The sequence below is a fragment of the Manacus candei genome, unplaced genomic scaffold (genome assembly GCF_025592945.1).
Source record: "Manacus candei isolate 608988 ecotype Guabito, Panama unplaced genomic scaffold, ASM2559294v1 h1tg000086l, whole genome shotgun sequence".
Classification (NCBI taxonomy): Eukaryota; Metazoa; Chordata; class Aves; order Passeriformes; family Pipridae; genus Manacus; species Manacus candei.
The window spans coordinates 3,938,978-3,956,659 of NW_026138134.1; the positions used below are offsets into that span (position 1 = coordinate 3,938,978).

General features: G+C 47.2%; 1 protein-coding gene across 1 annotated transcript in view; it reads right to left on the reverse strand.

Moving 5' to 3' along the window:
* B3GAT1 (beta-1,3-glucuronyltransferase 1) overlaps positions 1 to 16,970 on the reverse strand; it is a 112,992-nt gene extending 96,022 nt beyond the window's left edge. The window contains exon 1 of the mRNA XM_051812271.1: positions 16,564 to 16,970. The gene's annotated coding sequence lies outside the window, so the exon portion shown is untranslated. The remainder of the gene's footprint in view (positions 1 to 16,563) is intronic.
* Positions 16,971 to 17,682: the final 712 nt, after the last annotated feature.

Genomic DNA, 17,682 nt, shown 5'->3' on the forward strand with positions numbered 1-17,682 from the left:
CATCTCTGCCACTGGAGCAGATTCACCGCTCGGGATAATTCCTCGGAATTGCACAGCACTAACCCAGGGATGAACCCAGCCTACAAACCATATGATGCCACGCTCTGTAAATCCCCCTCAGTGCTTCTTGCTCTGGCTCCACACTATTTATTGCCTGGGCCAGCGAAGCAAAGAGCTCTGTCACGTGTCCCTGCCACAAACTGCCAGGGACACTCATGTCTGGTTGGCTGCAGTGGGAGCTCAAATATTCGCAGCTTTGATCCGAAAGGGGAGGGAAAGCTCCATTTGCAGGACAGAAGGCATAAGATTGAAATGATCCATCACAGCTGAGGCACCCAGATGGCTTTGTGAATGAGGGAGACAGGCAATGGGTTGCCCAGTTTTCACCACTTTTAAAGAAACAGAGCTGGGAAGTAAATCCTCGTGCTGTTGGGTGCTGAGTCCTGAACAGGAGATGCACCTTCTCTGCAGCTTAGAGGCAAAGTAAAGCAAAAATTAAAATTGAGGGTACAAAAGACTTCCTCATAGTGTTTTAATCACAGCACAGCCCTGACGAGGTTCTGTGTTCTGACCTTGTTCTGATGAACAAGACAAAGACCAAGCAGAGATGGACAAAGAAAGAAAGAGTTAATCTTCAGTGCCTGAACTAACCCAGGCACTGGACTGACCTCAGCAGGCACTGGTCATGCACTCTGCTCTCCAAGGTACGTTTTCATGCATTCTCATTTTCTTGAAGTGAACCCAGAGAGCTGATAGAATGCTTTGAGATCCCTGTGGATGAAAGCTGCTATGGAACCCTGGCAAAATTGTCATTACTGCCTTGTCATGCTTTATGTGCTTTTTAAGTAATTTCCTCCTAAGGCCCTGGTATCAAATAAAATTATACTAAGCACTGTTGCAAGGTCACTCTATGTATTTAATTCTTCACGTTAAAATTCCTCATCTGCCATGGCTGTTGATTGGTTTGTCTGTTTAGTTAGTTACAATGGCTGTATGAGCTGGGATTCTGTTGTCTGTCAGCATGACAAATTAGCATATCCATAATGCAAACGACAACCTCTCCTCTTTTAGGACACCTATCACACACAAATGTTAAGTGACAGACCCCATAATTACATGGCAATTGCTGTCTCCCTGCTCCTGAGTTCCTGTTCTACATCCTTCTGTCTTGAACTATGTCAAAGAAATGTCTACAAATGGATTTCAGGTTGAAATCTGCTCTGGCTGATACAACTACAGAAAATTTTCATCTCCCTCTCAGACTTCATTAAAGTTCAGCACATCACAGGTTGCAGCCAGGTTAGGAATTGGGCACTGCTGTGCTCCTGGAGCGTGGCTATCAGCCCAAATCTTCTTGCTGGCACTGGCCAGGGCTCAGAAGCAAATACAAGAGAATAATAGCAGGAAATTACTGAATAATCGGAGCATGGGATAAACATCTTCCTCAGCACTGTCATTTGGATGCTGGCTGATAACCTGAGGCACAGAGCTGATATGGTGACAATAAACTCTGGAAGGAGCCCTATTCTCTCCACGGGGAGCAATGAGCTGGCTGCCAGGACTCTGGAAGTGCAGGATGTGCCCATAACATCTGAAAATCACTGCTGGCTACCTCGGAGAGAGAGATGCTCTCCAGTGGAACTGGGAATTGTTGAGCTTGGTATTGCTGTCATCATTTATCTAGCAAGGGAAAAGAATTCCTCAGTGGTGTGAGGGAGGCCCACCACAGTGCTCTCTTCTGGCTTGAAATCACACCCATGGATCAGCTGGGCCTCCTCTTGCTTTGGCACCTTGTGGTTCCACGGTGAGCTGGGAGCTGGGAGATCTGTTAGAGAAACTGTGAGATCTGTTAGAGGAACTGTGAGATCTGTTAGAGGAACTGTGAGATCTGTTAGAGGAGCTGTGAGATCTGTGAAAGGAGCTGTGAGATCTGTTAGAGGAGCTGGGAGATCTGTTAGAGGAACTGTGAGATCTGTTAGAGGAGCTGGGAGATCTGTTAGAGGAACTGTGAGATCTGTTAGAGGAACTGTGAGATCTGTTAGAGGAACTGTGTTTCACCTCCATGCTAAAACAAGGGCACTGCTTGTCTTGGTCACAGCACGTTGATGAGGAGCCTTTATTTAGCTAAATAATCAGGACTAGATCTTTCTTGCAGCACATGGGTGAGTCTGAGGTTATTATTTCCATCACTTGAGAGCACCTGGGACCAAACCTCTTGTACTAATTGCAGCCAGGTCAGTGGGAGGACAATGCTGGCACTGCCCCAGGTCTCTCTGTGCCCTGCCTGCAAACCAACCTGCTCCTCAGGTGTTCTCCTGCTCCTGCCTTCAGTGCCCCTCTGTTCCTGCTCACTCCTGGCTGGCTGCTCCCAGAGCCTTTTCTCCTCCACTACAGAGGAAGCATTAAAGGAAAGAAAGAGATATTTGCGAGTTCCTGTGTTCTCTGAGCTGGCTGAATTCCCCCAGCACGGAGCTGTGTGTGTGTGCAGATGCCTCTGCTCCCCCAGGGTTCCCTTCAGTGGCTGCACTCGGTGCTTTTCTAGCACAGAGCCAAGGATTATTCCAGTGGAGCTACAAGAGACGAGGCAACTCCATCTCTGCAGAGAAAACAATTTCACAGAAGACTACCCCAGGTTAGGATGGGGAGCAGGGACACAAAGGCAGTGAAAAAAGCAGCTGATCACTCTCTGGCTTGCCAGGATGAAGAGCCAATTAGGGTAAAACAGCATCCAGAGTATATACATTTTTTGAAGGGACAGAAAGGCATGGAAGCATGAGGTGATTTGATTACACAGAACTTTCTTTACCAGCTTAATTACCATTGTATCCCCATCCAGCCCCTCCCTGGGCACTTTATTCTAATGTTGCTTTTTGCTGGTCCCACAGAAAAGTTATTCTACTCAGATGATGAAGGATGGGATGGGACATGGTACACAGGTACCTGTGCCACTAATTCCACAGCTGATTTTGGACAAAATACACATTTTTCTACTTAAGGAGCCTAATGACAGAAAGGATGGGTTTTGCTGGGGTTTTGTAGAATTGAGATCAGCAGGAAACCCGACTAACACAGATGGGAAACAAACAGTATGACAAGAAGTGTCAGATATTTCACCAGTGCAAATATAATCCCTATGAAATATCTTGCTTTTATATGGCTGCTCAAAGCATAAGTTTGGAAAAGCCTGATAAATCTCTTTTTGGTGGATTTCCCACTCAAGACATATGTGATAGATGCAGTTTAAATAGAGGTAAAAGTGAAAAGGGTTTCTTTTGACCTAAGGTAGCATCTGTGATTCAGAGGGACAAAGACAGAGCCCACAGCTCTGTGCCATCATCCAAAGCCTGCTCTGAGGTGTCTCCTGTTTATGTTTTGAATGTTTATGAATGTTTATGTTTATGTTTATGGATATCTGCAGATATTCATTCTCCAGAAAGTTCCTAAAGCAAAACTCACATCCTGGACAACAACCAGGATGCACCAGCCTGGGCAGGGACAGGCACAGAGAGCTTGGTGATGCTGTGGATGGTAAATGTGTGTTTTACAAGTCTCAGCCTCCTTAAACCTGACATGGAGCAACATTTAGACTGCCTGTGCAGCCTTAACCTGATTTCTTCAAGTAGGTAATGCAGACAACTAGAAACACTCAGAGATTGAACTCTCAGCACCCACTAAAGGCATAAAGAAACCTCAAGTGAATAAAATCTCTCAGTGCTGGAAGGGGAACATGAGGAACAATTCAAGTGAAATCAATGAAGTGTGAAATACATACAAAATAAATCAGTGGTTCTGTATATTTTTTCCCTCTCTTCTTTCTTCCTTTCTTTCATCTTATGAAGTGAAATACATTTGGAGAAGCACCTCACTTCCCTGGGGTTTCCCCTGGTTCCCAGTGATGTACAGCTGGAACACAGAGCACAAATTAAAGCTCTGAGATGGAAAACCACGTGACAGCTGATGACCTACAACAACAGAGAGAGCTCAGGAAAAGGAAAATGTGTGGGGACCTTTGGGAAACCTGTTTTCTTCCTGTATTCCTTGTACTGTACCCTGCCCAGGGAGACCCTGATCTCAGATGCACTCTGTTCCACAAAGGGAAGGCAATGCAACCTGGGGGACACAGTGCTATTTTATATCCTGGAGAAAAGCTCATTTCTCACCTCTGTCTGGGCCTGCTTGACTGGTGCAAGTTCAACCTTCCTCTGCTTTTCCATTTGGAAAATGAAGATAATGATCCTGACCTTTCCAAAGGTGTTCACAGTGGGTGGACAGAACGTGCAATCTAAAAGCTTGATCTCACTCCTGTAATACAAATAATGGTACCAACAACAAGCCATTTTGTTTTCCTCCCTCCCTGACCTTTCTCCCACACACCTTTCATGCCAGACTCCCTCTGTTCTCTCAGCTCCTGCAGCTTATCAGTTCCTAGCCAGGGACACCGACAACAAAAATAAAACATTTCAACACATGCCATCTCTCCCTGCTCTCCCCTCCCACCACCCTTTCGCTGCAGGAGGGCAGGATCAATATTTGGAATGTGCATCTCCACCTCCCTCCCCGAGCTGTGACGTTCCCTGGCACAGGGAAGGCTCCAGCACATGGATGTGATTGATGGGGACTGTGCTGGGCACTGGGAGGAGATTGGTTTCTGGGGCTGATGGATAAAGTCCATCATGCAGCATGAAAACAGCTGGGGAGAAAAATAATAGCCCGTCTGATTCTTTCCAGCAGTGAATATTTAGTGAGAAAAGCTTAGGGAGGTTTCCCCCCCCCCCCCCGGTTAATTTGTAATTAAAGAAACTTGGGTTCGGATGTGAACGTCCCAAAGTCTTCCCTTCGTTAAGCGAGGTTGTCTGAGCAGTTAATTAAGGCAAAGGGACATTTTTGGGATGTCACAGGAAGGCACAACCATTCCTTGCTGCTGGAGTGGTGAGTGGAGAGCTCAGCCAGCCCTGCTGAGCAAAGGGAGCACCCAGGCAAAGCTCCCAGTTAAGGAGTTCAGGTTCCCGGGGAGCAAAACTGAATTAATGCCTGGCTGGGAGACAGATAACGCTGGGACTGAGGTTTCACAGTGTTTTCATGTATATTTCATAGACCTGTTTGCTTTTTGATGTTCGAAGCTCTTTGATTATTCCTTTTAATCCCTTTTCGAGACGTTCCTAAGTGTCAGTGCAGCCCTGGTTGGGGCAGGTGAGCTGTTCCTCCACAGCCACACACACAGTGCAGGGGCCAACAGATCGTCCCTGGCCATCAACTAAAGCTGTGACAGCAGCACATGAGCTCCTTGGATCTGTCAGTGGAGTCACCTCAAGCGTCTGCAGGGAGGGACTGGTGAGGGAATGGTCGTTTTATGGAGCTGAGGAATGCAAACCATCCCAAACAAAACCTGCCAGTGCTGCTGATTATTTAAAGTTTACTTTCGTGATATAAAATTCCGCAGGCAGATCCCAACAGCGCACACAAACACGCAATCAATATTCCCTGTGTAGTGCTACAAGTGATTGCTCACCTAAAAGTGCCACCTCAAAGCCCCGTTAATACCCACTTTGCACTCAGACACCAACCTGGCAATTAGAAGTGGAAACAGAATTTCCATGTTCACTCCAAGCAAACAGGAGCTCAGTAGCTGTGTTTCACTCAGCTTCAGAGATGCAAAAGCAGGAGGAATTACCAAAATCAACAAGAAACTAATCTCTTTAATCCTGGAAGTTTCTTTTTTTTTTTATTTTTTTTTAAACAAGTTTAAATAATTGATACACTGTCAGAAGCAGCCTGAATCCACGGAGGGAAGATTAATATTAGATGAGATTCCTTCTCCCTCTCTGTATGGGAAAGGATGGCAAAGTCATAAAGCAAGTGCTTTGCACACTACAATTGGCCTAAGGTGGGTAAAAGGCTGGTGAGATTGTTCTGGGTTTCAGACACAGCCTGGCCAGTGATGTGGAGAGGAGGGAGGAGGTTTCCTGACTCTGCCAACTTTGTTCTTGCAGGAGAAAGGAGCCAGAAAACACTGGAAACAAAAGGATGGAGGAAAGAAACGATGTGAAGATCCACATGAACAGTGTCCCCCTGTGGTGCTGAGCTCTGGGGGTTCTCAGGCTCGGCAGTGTCCCCCGTGCCCTCTCTCCTGCTCTGCCCCGCTTCCAGCTGACAAGTTTTTGCTTCCCTGCTGTGCTTTTTTCCACGTGCTGGGGTGAGAAGTGGCTGAAACACACCCCACAGTGGCACCACCGTGGCACAAACCTGTTGATCACCAACCTCTTGGTCACAGATCTGTCGATTGCTGCATTTCCAGCTGGGGAGGGACAGTCGGGGCCGGTGGCTCCAGAGAGCCCTGTGACTGTTCTCCAGGGTGAAAAGTGGCTCCCTGAAACCAGGCAGATCTCAGGGAATGCTGTGCACCAACCTTGCCTGGGGCAAGGCTGGCAACATGTGCAGCCCCTAATGCAAAATGGCATTTACAGGGGAGAGGGGAGCCAGAACCACAGGCAGAGCATGTTCCACCCTGCTAACGCCTCATTTTCTCACTCCTGTAAATTCCAATTAAGGAAGGCATTTATGTCCACACCTACAAAGGTATTTACATGCTCAAATGCTGCTTAATTCAGAATTCAGAATCACTTTGTCACCTTTGAGAGTCTGGGTCTTAAGCCTTTTTCCTGCAACATAATGCAATGTGCTTAATGCTGAGAAGGTCACTGTTCATATCCAAGTTGCTACATTGCTCACTCTTTTATCAGTCATGACACAGCTCTGTCTTCATATATGGGCCTCATCACAGTGGTATCTGAAGCTTTTCATGTCAGTTAAAAGCCAGCAGCTCTGTCTTTGTCTCACTCTTATCTCCCATTCAGAAGAGGGATCATTATCTTCAATATACCTATAAAAATAAGTACTGTGACATTACTCAGGAAGAAAAGCAGGCTCTGTGACAGGTGGCAATGCCAGGTCACACTGGAAGTTACAAAACTCAGCAGAAGAGAAAGAAAAGGAGGATCTATCACTGCAGAAGCCCAGGCTGGCACTCAGGGGATGTGCTGGAACAGAGCCTTGGAGCCTTGAGCCAAAGGATGGGTTTGGCCATGACTGGGGCTGTACCAAGGTAATGCTTCCCTTAGCATTTAATCCAAATAGACAGAGCTTTATTAACCTGCCCCCTGAGGAACCTAATAAGGATCATCTCAGAGCAGAGAAGCAATAAGGAAATGAATAACAACTTACTCTATTATAGATGCATGATGATGATCAATACTCCTTTGCACTGAAATGGCAGTTGGCATCCAAAAATCTGAAAACAAAAAAAAAGAAAAAGAAGAAACAGTAAGGATTCATTAATCAACAACCTCATCTTTGGAGGCACTGCAGCAATTATTATTATAAATATAATAATAATATTTTTATTATTATATTTATTCAGCAGGGGCACTTTTTGGGCTACAGGGAGAAGACAAGAGTTGCCCCAAAACCACACAGTTCCCAGTTGACAGAGCTGCAAAAAACAGCCCAAAGTCCTGTGCTCAGTCTCATGGTGACTAATGCCTGGGGAGGCCACTCTGCTCACACCACTTAACCAGGCCATCAGCTCCCAGCCTGAGATGCCCAGATCCAGCCCAGGGATTGTGCTGCTTTAGCTCTGGTCCTTTGAAGAACTAAAGATGAATTGGCTGGCAGAACCAGCCGTGTGTTTGGCCTAATGGCTGTGACCAATCACTCTGAAAAGTGTCCCTAAAACCGGGATTTCTCCTGGGTTGGGAGGCAATATCAGCCTTTAAATCCACAGAAGGATCTGGCATGGAGAGAGCAATGCCAGCAGTGTGGAGCAGGGCTCTTGGAGTGATGTGGCAGACTATAATTGATACCAGAGGCAAAGGACACCACAGGCAGCCACTGTGGTATATTTGATTTAGAATTGCTGATTGACAGCCTCCTCCACCACATTTGGGGATTGCTCTGCAAACATGTGACTCCTGCATTGCCATCCATCTCTTCCCAGGGAGGCTCTCAGCACATGGACAAGATCCAGGTGGAGAAACCAGGACACCCAGAACCTGCTGTGGGTAACTGAGACTGACATCACCAGGGAGGAATATTGGAGAGAGCCTCAAATTCTGCAGGAGCAGCCGAGCAACTGTGCTTTGGGTGCAGCTCTGCACATCCCCCAGGGCTCCTGAGAGCCCACCTCACACACATCCATTAACCAGCCCATTATTATGGATGGCAGGGAGACAGAGGATTCTTGGCCCTGGGTTGAGAACATTATTATTATTTCCAGATCATTAACACGTTGAGAGGCTTCTTACAAGCTGAAATACTGCAGGAAAAAGTGAAATGTGTAAGGAACAGGGCACGAGTTCACTGTGAAAAAAAAATGTTCCATCCAGGGACTAATTCCAGGCCATGTGGTTTATGGGATGTCTCAAAGATACAAGGGCCTGTGCTGTAGACACGTTTGTCTGCCCAAGTCTCTCTCCTGTACACTGACAGTGCACACTTCAGACTGAAGATCAGCTTAAGTGCTGAAATAGCTCTTCTGGGACATATTTTTGACTGCAGAGTTTCCAGTGCTTACAGATGTACTGTCTGTGGCAATATTTGGTGCTTTCTCTAAAGAGCCTTAGCTCCCAGAGTCATTCAGATCACCTGAGGAGCTCAGCTTTCAGGCAGCACAGCTTACAAGACACAAACTCCAGAGATTTAAAGCTCTGCAGGTAAATACCCAAGCCCTGGCTGCCTCTTCATCATCTCTTTTATTTATTTATTTTTTTTTTTTAATTTTAGTATTAATGGGATCAGACAAAAAGCCTGACTCATGATTTTTCAACACTTCAGGTGAGCAGATGCAAAGGTCCTTCCCCCATTCTGGCATGTGCTTGTTAAATGCCTTGATTGATTGCAGCTCGTGGGTGTCATGCAGGCAAAGACTTTGAGGAAACCACGGCCCTCCTCATTTTCAGCCAAAAATGGATGCCTGGCTGTCCTGAAGCAGCACTGAAGTCACACACACTGAAAATCCTGCAACTCTGATAGGAGAATAATTGCCTGCTCTCTCAGTACTAATATATTTTTGGTTTCTGGTTGGCTGCATTTGCATCTGGCTTTGCAGACTCCCTTCCCCTGGAGCGCCTTTATCGGATTTGCTTGGTCTCATGACTTACTGCAGTTCTTAAACCAAGTTCTAAATAACTCAAACAAGCCTCGGGATGGCTCCGTTTGCTGGAGCAAAGCAAGGTACAGAGACAGCCCAGGTGGGACATGGAGGACCTGGAATGCACTCCAGGCTCAGGGATCCGTCCCTGGAAGTGTTGGAGCTGCTCTTCCCTTCCTTGCAGACCAGCACCAGAGCCTTGAGCACAACCAGAGCCCACGGCACAAACACTATAAATAACAGTAATGGGGCCACTGCTGGTGACATCAGAGTAGAAATTAGTGAGACTGGCAACTGCAAAGCAGCAGCAAGCTGCAATATTTTCACCCCAGTGCTTTCTGGAAATGGTCTTTTATCTCAGAGGCTGAGTCACAGGCAAGTAAGGGGGCAGATGAGTCGCCCCCACTCAGCCTGCTGAGGAGAGGAGGAATTTCTGGGAGCCATTTCTGACCCCCCACCTCACACTGCAGCAGTTTTCACTCTGTGACGATGTACATATTGAGAAAAAAAGTGGGGTTTGTGGGTATTTTTCACTGGACTGAGTCACACTGAGGGTGTGGGGGAAGGGAGTGGTGCCAGGCTTTAATAAATGCAGTGTCAGGACACTCCCCAAGTGACATCTCCTCAATATAGCAGGCACTGCAGTGCCTCCACCAGGGCCCCAATTCTGCCTTTCCCACAGCATCTCCTGGGGAAGGACTACCCTCACTGATGCTCTGTGCTGCTCCCAAATCAGGACATCCTATCCTGCATCTTCCTGTGCAAAGTGGAGCCAGAACAACCTGCTCAGGACTTCTCAGCAAACACCTCCAACAAAATCTTAGTAGCAAAGGCATTTTACTGCCAAGGTGTCATTCTGCTGGGATTAAAACTGCTCCCAGCCTTTGGATGGGTTCTCCTAAATGATATAGCCCGTGTAATAAAACAGTCTGTTAATTTTACAGCTGGAGTATAAGTATGAATTGTGTAAGAAAGCTCTTGGAAGCAAACCAGGCTTTCCTGAAGTGGCCACGAGTGCTTTCAGCACAGCCATGGAACAGCCAGAGAGCAAAGAAAGTGCAGATTGGGGAAGGAATGCTGCAATACAGAGTTCACTGCTGCACTGCCATGGGATGACAGGGATGCAGGCTTGGTTAATCAAGGCATGCCAAAGTGGACAGGAGCTCAGGATGGCAGCACTGGAGCCAGCAGCTCATTTTCCAGGGTCTCAGGCAGGTTTCTGCTGACTGTACTGAGGGCTGTGCTGCTGCAGCTCGGGGTTTTTTTGGTGCCCAAGCTCTCCAGCACAAAGATAGCTCGAGTACATCCAGATGTGCTGCAGACACAGACCCCAGCTGCAGTATCAGCAGGGCTTTTAATAGCCCTGTCAGGAAGACAGAAGTGCTGACATGTAACTCCCTCAGTCATCTGAGCTCCTCTGGCTGAGGTGATTTGCATCTCCCGAGTCTGATACTGGTTCTTGTGTCAGAATCCCAGTACAGGCCAAGAACTGGCACTCACAGTCACACCACACTTGGGACAACCTCGCAGAAATGTGCTGCTTCTGTCTTGGCACAGCAATGGCAGGGAGTGGAAATCCTCATTACCAGCCATTCCCAAAAGGATAGAATGGCCCAAGGAGATGGCACAAGCCACATTCGTGCCCTGTGCTGCCCTTGCAAAACTGTTCTGTAATGCCTCCAAAAGAAGCAGGAGAAGAAATGGGATTCCTGCAGAACACTGGTTCTAATGACCCAAGGAATCCCAGGGCACTTTGTAAAAACAAACGACAATCAGTGACCGGCCCATTAATTGGATCAACCATCAGTCCTTTCTCTGGAAAGTTTTCACTGCTTTGAGAGGCAGCCTCAGCCTTTTGCAAATCCAAATTCTCTCCTTTCTTGGGCAAACTGACATTATTTGTGTGGCTTGTTCCTGACCCTCCCCTTCCTTGGCCCTTCCTGCTGCAGCTCAGGTTGCTCCTCGGCAGAGCAGGAGAGCAAACATCCACCGGTGGCAGGGGAGGGCTGGCTCTGACCTTTCCTCTCAGCTGCTCACAACAGCTGTCGAGCTGTTTGCTGAAGTCCCTGACAAGACATCTTGCCCTTTTCTCCAGGCTGAGGCTGGGTCAGCAGGGATGGAGCTCCTGTCTGCAGACAAAAGCCTTTTATATCATGTTCTGAGACAGGAGGCGACGGCGTGAAACGCGACATCAGCAGAGCCTGAAACGCTCCTGGTGAAGGCCTGGGAGGTGTCAGGGATGTCTGATGGCAAAGGAACAACAGCCCAGGATTGATATCACAAAAAGGTGGCATGGAGGGAGAGCTGTGAGGTCACTGTGCTAGCAGGGATAAATTAGGAAGCGCCAATTAAAAGTTATCCACTTGTCATCTTATGCTTTCAATGTCCTGCCTGGTGTGTTTAATACTTATACTGTGACAGCAACTTTGGGAGTTGCTCCAGCCTGCCTTTGTAAACGTAATCCCTATCTTGGAGAAACTCCCATCCCCTAAAACCAGGCAGGTAAGGCTGGAAAAAGAGAGAGAGGTACAGGAAAAGTAAATGATTTTCCCTCAGGTGAAGAATAAACCCTGTCCCCATGGTCACTACTCTGGAGAGTGACTCAGGGCACCAAGAACAACAAAGGGTCATCCTTCTTTCAGATGGATTCTAACTTTTTTGAAGTTTGAAGCAGAGACTGAACACACAAATAAATTCTCATTTCCAGGCATGTTCAGACACGTATTTGGATCCAAAAGTTAGCTTACATGTGGTCCAATGCACTCCTCTCTGCATTTCTCAGGTTGGGTTGCATAGGTTCTGCAACAAGTACAAGGTCTCTGCTCACAAGTTAAACAGGCTTTTACTTCTCTTCCCCCCAGTTTTATCTGCCCGCCGCTGTCCTTAGTGCTGAATTAATGGCTGCAATGCGTTGTGGTGGGTTTATGTAAATTGCTGGCAGCAAACAACGGCCATAATACACTTTGTTGCGAGGAGATGCAGTTTGTAGTGAAATCTATTATAGTTCAAATATAAATTAATTATAATCCCTTCTGCTGTAGTGAACCTTCATGTATAATTAACAATTACTGTAGGGGGAAAAGGGAAGGAAAAATCCCCATCTGAGTGTTTCAACGTCAGTAATAATTTCCACGTCCCTAATACCTCTCCTAGGAAGGTGTATTATAGTTTACCTGTCCCCCTGCACATGGCAAGTCACAGCTGCTTTCAGCTGGAGCCAAAAGAGCTGCTGCAGCACGAAGAAAACATGAGCCATTTGAGACCATGCTGTGTTCTGGTCTCCAGGAAATATGGGCAGCAGCTCTTTGCCATATCCAGGACTTGGGGAGAAAAGGGTGGTGAGAAGAGGCAGCTTTGAGGGTGTCAGCAATATATCAGTGCTGATGAAGATGTTAAACTCAGGAGTGAGTGTCCAGACCCAGCTGCTGGAATCCACGTGCCGTGGAAAGTCCAAACTTGCCTGTGTCCCACAGCCAGTCCCTCCCAGTCCAGCTCTTTGGCCCAGCTCTGCACACAGCTGCTCTCCAAACCCTCCAACACAATATTTCCACTGGAGTCAAGTTTGCTCAACAGGGCAAAATTCAGAGCTCAAGCACTGTAATAACAGCACTGCAATTTCCAGGCACTTCCTGCAGCCTGGAACAGGTGCTTCAAACAGAGCTGGTTACTGGCTGCTCAAGGACTTCAAAACCCAGGTGAGAGCAGCTCTTGGGAGAATGGGAAAGAGATGGTGATGGCTCAGTGTCTGGAGTCGTTCAGGGCACGGGTCAGCATAAACACTGGGAAGCTAAAGCTGGTAAATGAGAAATTTGGAGGATCCTTCCCCCTTACAACAAAGCCTCCTGCTCCCAATCTCTAATGAGAGTCAATTGCTGCTGATAAATTTTACATAATAGCTTTTTGCTTGTTCTGCAAATTAAGCAGAAAAATTGCCTATTAGAAGGGAAACTGGGGCGATTCTTAAAACTTGGTGTAACCTATTTAGCTGCTTAGGTCAGATGCAGGGCGGAATCCAAAGTGTCCTTATTAATTTTCTGCAGGGAGCAGCACTTTGCACTGCTGAAGCAATGCCTTGCTTCAGAGACCCAGCAAGAGCTGATTTCAGGACCACATCAAAGCTGGCTGGGACCAGAGGGGCTGGATTAGCTCCCGTGCTGATGTGAGGGAACTGTCCTTCAGCACAGCACTCTGCTCCCTCCTAACCCCTCCTAACCATCTTCCTGCTGGCTGATGGGTCACCCACACAAGATATGTTTATTTAAACCAGCAACAAAGATGAGAAATGCCAGGCTGGATTCTTAGAGCCCTTTTTTTAGCCAGGACCTGTCAAAGCAGCTCGTTGCATTCCAGTGCCTCCTCCTGCCCCTCAGCAGCATCTCCCCAGTGCCACAGGCTGCACCAGGCTTATTCAACCCTGCAGCTGGAAAGCACCACACCTGGCAGAACTAATCTTTTAGGGGATGTGAGCACCACCTCCTGACTCATTTCCATCTGGGGCACAGGATGGCACCGACTTCTCCTTAGTGCTGAGCTTGGCTGTGAACTGAAAGGGTTCAGGCTCAGCCCCAACACAGGCAGATATTCAGGGATTGTTAAAATATCCCCCTCCCCAAACCTTTCATATAAATCACACTTATATATTTGTTTTCCATATCTTTTCCTCATCTTTCTCTCTCTACCCAAGCCCCACAAGACATCCTCAGCTCCCACATTAATCAAGGGCCATAAAACACCAGCACACCCTGGCAGTGCTGCAGTCCCCTCCAGCTCAAGGTGCTGAGCAGTTAACTGGCAGCTTTACCCATCAGTGAGGCCAACAGCCAACAGCTCCCTACTCTTCTTACTCTGGAAGTGTCCAAGGCCAGGCTGTGTGGGGCTCTGAGCAACCTGGGCTAGTGGGAGGTGTCCCTGCCCATGGCAGGGGGTGGAAGGAGATGATCTTTAAGGTCCCTTCCAACCCAAACCCTTCTGGGTTTCTATGATTCCTCCACCAGTTTTGCCAACACTTGGACCTTGTGTGTCCTGTGTGCCACGAGCACACACTGTTCCACTGCCCTGCCCTGTTTGCATCCATCCTGCTCCACCTCATCCCCAGGAACAACCAAACACACAGAGATGTAACTCAACTGAAAGCAGTTGTCTCCACCTACTCCCCCACTTACTGTCCACGGGATTTAACAGCTCATTTACCTGCTTCTGATACGGGCCCCTCGAGGTTTATTACCTGCAAGGGATCCTCACTTAAGCCCGAGATGTGCTTTTCTTCCTGCTCTCTCCCCGGGTGTCTGAGTGCTGCTGAAAACAATTCCGAGTGTCTCAGCTAATCAATGGTATCTCCCAGCCAATCTCATGCTCCTGACACGTGTGAGCCTTTTGCTTATCCTTCCCCAGCTGAGAAAGAATTGCCCAGAAATTTCCTCAATCCAGCAAAAAAAAAAAAAAAGGGGGAGGGAGGAAAAAGGAGGAGAAGGGGACAGTGGAGGGGAAAAAACAAAAAAAAAGGAAAAATATCAGTAAAGGTCACCAGATCTAACCTTGGTCTGCTTCAAAAACTGCTTTTCCTTCAAGAGCAGCATCCGGAAAGCACAAAAAACAAGTGGTATCTGGACCTGAATAACAACACAGCAGAGGCCCCTTCAGCATGAATAACGACCCGGCATTGTCAGCTCGGCACCACCGGGGCTCCGGGGGGGACGCACATTGTTTGTGTTCTTGATTCTGGCTGAGTCTGTGCCGGTGCTCTGAGGCATCCGAGCCTTCCTCCCTTTGCATACCCACAGAAATTCGCTAAACAACCTCTGCTGGCACCAAATAACTGCTGCTCCTTGGAGAAAAGGTTCTTAATAGACACTGGGAGGGGGTGCTGGAAAAGCCTGCACTGACAGACATGTGCAGAGGGACCAACACACACGACAGATTTCCAAATTCTCTCGACCAGAGAAAACAAATTAGAAAAAAATGAGCCATATTTTCGACATTTTTCTTTTTTCTACACTAATCCCTTCTCTTTTCCATCACCAAGATCTTTTATTTTATAAATATGCCAAATTGCAATAGAATGGATAACCTTCTCCCCTGCTCCCTCCAAAACAAATCAATGCTTCATTCAACCTGAAACACATATTTCCTTCTTTGTTTTCCCTCCACCCCTGGGAAAGTAACAAATGCTTCTTTCCCCCAAAGTGTGCTTTCTGCTTTTCAGCACATTGCTGGGCATAAATGCTGATTATTTACACAGCACCATTTATTACTTGGTTGTTGTTTGTTGGTTTTGGGGTTTTTTTCTCCCAGGGAAATCGATGCACAGCAAGGCCAACCTGTTGCATGGTGAGGGAAGAGCTGCAGAGCTCCAGTGCCCCTCTGGAGTGGCAGATCTGTCTCCCAGCCCAGCTGTGCCTCTCCCACACATCCTGTATCCACTCCCCACAAACTGCACTGGGTTTGAAGCTCTTTTGTGGCTCATTTTCGGGGCACAGGGAGAAAATGCTCAGCGTTTTTGGGGCACGTGGGAGACCAGCTGAGCTTTGGCCATCAGAAATGGGTGTCTGTGGTTTGACAAGGTTTGAGCCAAAACCTGCTTTTTTCACTCTGATATTTCCACCTCTGGCCAAGCAGAGAGGGAATCACTTATGGCCATTCCCTCCTACCCCATTCCTCAGTTCTTCCACCCCTGTTGATCTCCTGAGCCTGTGGCAGAGCTCTCCAAGGCATTCCCAGTGCTCTCCAAGGCTGCCTGAGCACAATCAGGTCACCAAAATCCCACAGTTCCCACTGTACTGATGACCACCCCACACCTTAGCACTAACTGGAGAGCCAGGCAGCAGAATTCCTGGCAGCCTGCTGATCCTGCTGATTACATGGGATGTTACCAGAAGTAGCCTCCTATTTGTACCACTCTATGAATTAACTTTATCTGCATCAGATCCACAAAACAATGACATTAAAGCAAGAAGCAGAGCTTTGGAACCATCTACAAGAATGAGCTGACTACTTCATCCTGAGCTTTAATTAAAATGGGCTCAGCCACTTCGTTTTATTTATTCTTTGACAGCCATCTTCCATTTTCTGCCTAAATACAATCTCCTGCCATTTTTCAGTGCCATTGCAGGGTCAGCGACCAAAGTACAGAAATAAAAATCACATGACTGAATTACTGCAGTTCCCAAACACTTAGGATTTTATTGCCAGCAGCTAACTGCCTTCAGAGAACATCTGCTTTCAGTTCCTACTGCAATCTCCATCTCAGGCTGGAGCTGTAACTGCTCCTAAGGAGCCCAAGGAGACAGGCCATAGCATTAAAGCCTGACCTACTTCCATCAGAGTGTTATCACCTCTTTTCCTCCCCTCTCCTTCCATTCACCTTGCCTTTTGCAGCCTTCCCTTCCCAAACTTGTTTCCCCCCACGGATCTACACTTACCTCTGGCTGGTGAAGGAGGATAAACTGGAGGCTGAAGGGCACAGCAGGTTTGCAGTAACCTCACACCATGAACCCACAAATTCAAATCTAAGCATTTAATCCAATTGAAATCTAATTTAGCCCTTCTCTCTCCTCTGAGCTTGCCAAAAGGAGCAGCAGAACTCCTTGGAGGTTTCAGGGCAGTCCTTAAGAGAGGTAACTCCCTCTTCCCTGCCTTCACACTGTGGATAGACTCCCGAAATCCTCCTGGGATTTCGCTGAAAAGAAATAAGCTGCCCAATGTATCCTGGTGTTTTTAGCCAAAGCTCTCCCTGTCATCATTTTCTGAACAGACTGGATATCTGTATGATGAAAGCAAAACACCTCCCAGTGCTGGAAGAGCATTCCAGCTATTCCCTCTTTTCATTCTGCATTACAAACCCAAACTCTACCCAGCCAACTGGCAGCCACCTTCACAGAGAACAGCAAAGCCTTTTCTTTATTTAAAGGTTGTGAATGCAGAAAACAGAATGGCATTTCAGGATAGGATTCCTGACATAATGAGCGAACTGGCAGTAAATAAAAGACAAGATGAGAATCAATAGCTTCTGAAAGAGAAAAGGAACATCAAAGGAAGTGGAAGAATACAGAGAGGGAAAAGGTAAAAAACCTTACTTTTTTTCTCACAGAAACGAAATTTGTAGGGGTTTGGGCTTAATCCAAGGCTGAAAGAAAACTACAGCACAGCTGTCAGTGGTTTCACCACCCTTTGGATCAGGTTCTCTGTTCTTTTATTCCAACTTCCTGCCCATGCTTGTGAAATAATACATGTGATACCTTTGGAGAGGAACCACAGCAAATCCCCACTTTCCTCCCAAGTTATCACAAACCCAGGCTGAGCAGGCTCAGTGGAACTCCTGAAACAGCCCCTGAAACAGCAGTTCCCACATCTCAGCTCTGGGTTCTTTCCTGCCACCAACCACCTGTAGGACGGAGCAGTTCAGTGGTAATTGCAATTAAATGGAAGGTTTGCAATGAAAGCAAACACGGTAATGGAGTTAATTTTAGCAAACCACTAATGAGCAATACACCAGCCTCCTTTTTTACCCTTATGACCAACTTCCTAATGTGCCTTCTCTT